Here is a 2,988-nt window from a genome sequence, read left to right on the forward strand (position 1 = left end):
TGTTTTCCTTATGTACTAACACACACACACAAACACACACACACACACGCACTCGTTAGGCGTTCTACTTTCTACTTAAATTTCCCTAACTCCATTTTCTTTGTTTCTGCTCCCGCTGACTATATATGGCACACTATTATTTTTTCCTTCCCCTCTCATTTTGCCCCCTTGAGTTGTCTGTTTTTTTCCACTCTATATATAACAGTTCCCATTTCTCTCCCTTCATACGCGTTAATCTTTTCCTTCCTCCCTTAGTTAAGCCTTTCCTCCCTCCCTCCCTCTCCCCCTCATCTCCTCTTGTTTCCTCAGCCTTTGTTGGTAATGTAAGTCATCCTCCATATTCACTCTTTAGTATTATGTTCTGTGGTATGGCTGTTTGGGTGTTACTTTGCCGTCCTGTTCTGGTTTAATTTGCTTCTGTTGGTTTCGTCCACTTTCCACTTTGTTCTTGTTATTCTTCCACTTCTTTTTTATTCTATTCTTCATCCTTAGGTCTCGTTTGCCCCTCTTGCTTTCGTCCACTTTCCACTTTGTTCTTCTTCAACTTCTTTTTATTCTATTCTTCATCCTTAGGTCTCGTCTGCTCCTCTTGGTTTCGCCCACCTTCCACTTTGTTCTTCTTCCACTTCTTTTTATTCTATTCTTCATTCTTAGATCTCGTTTGCTCCTGTTGCTTTCGTCCACCTTCCACTTTGTTCTTCTCTTCTTCCACTTCTTTTTATTCTATTCTTCATTCTTAGATCTCGTTTGCTCCTGTTGCTTTCGTCCACCTTCCACTTTGTTCTTCTCTTCTTCCACTTCTTTTTGTTCTATTCTTCATTCTTAGATCTCGTTTGCTCCTGTTGCTTTCGTCAACTTTCCGCTTTGTTCTTCTTCCACTTCTTTTTATTCAATTTTTCATCCATAAGTCTCGTTTGCTCCTGTTAATTTCGTCCACTTTCCACCTTGTTCTTCTTCCACTTTTTTTTTATTCTGTTCTCCCTGCTCAGGTTTCATTACCCTTGTTTTGGTTTCGTTCACTTTTCACCTTGTTCTTGTTCTTTTTCTTCTTCTGTTTTACTCTACTCCATCCCTCTCCTCTTTCCCCTTCCTCCTCCTCCTTCTCCTTCCTGCTTTCTGATCTACACGTCTTTGTCCTGTTCTGCCATTTCTACGTCTAATATTCTTTGTATTCTTCTCCTTCGTAGTCCTTCTTTTTCCCCTCCTCCTCTTTTTCCTCGTTTTCTGACCGATACGTGTTTGTTCTTTTCTGTTCTGTCTTCTAAATATATATACTGAACACAGTGTATATTTGTTACATTAGAAAACTTGAGTATATTACCAGTTATGAAAAAATGAAGACAAAAAAAAAAGAGACAAGAAAACCACAGGAAAGAAAATAAAGGAAGATATATACGGAGAAAGAAGAGAATATTAAATAGGAAAAAGAAAGAAAGCAAGACAGAAGAAGGAAGGAGAAAGGCGGATAAATGTGGAGGGGAGAAAGAGTGAAGGGAAGAGAAAAGGAAGAAGAGGAAAGAAGGGGAGGAATGAGTGAAGATGGTCAAGGTTAATATACGGAAAGGGAGAAAGGGGAAGAGAGAATAAAGAAGAATAAAGGAGAGAGAGAAGGAAAATAAAATAAAAGAAACAGAAAGGAGATAGGCTTAAGGTGGAGAGAAAAAAACAGAAAAAGAGAAAAACAAAGGGAGGAAAGGAGGAAGGGAAAAAGCGAAGAAGGAACGTAAATGCGATGAAACAGAGAAAGGGAAGACATGAAAAAGAAAAAAAAAGCAGGAAGGAAAAAAACAAAAAAAAACCAGGAGTGAAGAGGAAAGGTGAAGTGGAGAAAGATATATGAAGGGGAGATCAAAGGGAAGAGATAGATATAGAGAAAGGAATAGAAAGACCAGGAGTAAGGGAGAAGGAAGGAAGGAGGAAAGACTGAAGGGTAAGTCACGGGTAAAGAAGCGAAAGAAGGCAGTGTAGGAGGAAGATAAAGAGGAAACAGAGAAAGTGTAGAAGAAAAGAGGTAACAAAGGAAAGAGAATGAGATAAAGGAGGAAGAGGGGGAACTGAAGAAAACAGAAGAGATGGAAAGGATGAAAGGAGAAGCAGCCAGGAGGAGAAAGGTACAAAAACAGAAGAAAGGAAGGAACAGGGGGAAGAGGAACGAGAAACGGAAGGAAGGGGAACAAACAAGGGAGGAGGAGGGAACCAAAACAAAGGTGAGAGGGAGAGGGAATAAAGGTAGGAACGAGAGGGAGAGGAATGAAAATGGGAAGGAAGGAGAAGGAGAAAGGGAGGAAGGAGAGTACCAAGCGAAGAAAATGGGAAGAAAAAGGAAAACATAAGAAAGAAAGAAAGGGGAAGACAAGAAGGAAGGGAGTGAAGAAGGGAAGGAAGGAGGGGAAACAAGAGGAACAAGGAGAGGGGTAAGGAAGGGAAGGAAGGAAGGAACGAGGAAGAAAGGAAAGGAAAGCATAAGAAAAAAAGAACTGGGAAGACAGGAAGGAGAGGAATGAAGGAAGGGAAGGAAGGAGGGGAAACAAGAGGAACAAGGAGAGGGGTAAGGAAGGGAAGGAAGGAGAAGGAACAAGGAAGAAAGGAAAGGAAAGCATAAGAAAAAAGAACTGGGATGACAAGAAGGAGAGGAATGAAGGAAGGGAAGGAAGGAGGGGAAACAAGAGGAACAAGGAGAGGGGTAAGGAAGGGAAGGAAGGAGAAGGAACAAGGAAAAAAGGAAAGGAAAGCATAAGAAAAAAAGAACTGGGATGACAAGAAGGAGAGGAATGAAGGAAGGGAAGGAAGGAGGGGAAACAAGAGGAACAAGGAGAGGGGTAAGGAAGGGAAGGAAGGGAAGGAACGAGGAAGAAGGGAGGAGTAGCGGGCACCCAAACAGGCGTGACGTCAGAGCTGCATTTCACTAATTACTGTCGTGAATTGTAATTAAGAAGAGAAAAAAGGTGAAGCTCGGGATATTAAGTCAGACCCACGGCGAGTTAACAC

Source organism: Eriocheir sinensis, unplaced genomic scaffold (assembly GCF_024679095.1).
Source record: "Eriocheir sinensis breed Jianghai 21 unplaced genomic scaffold, ASM2467909v1 Scaffold728, whole genome shotgun sequence".
In the NCBI taxonomy this organism is placed as follows: domain Eukaryota; kingdom Metazoa; phylum Arthropoda; class Malacostraca; order Decapoda; family Varunidae; genus Eriocheir; species Eriocheir sinensis.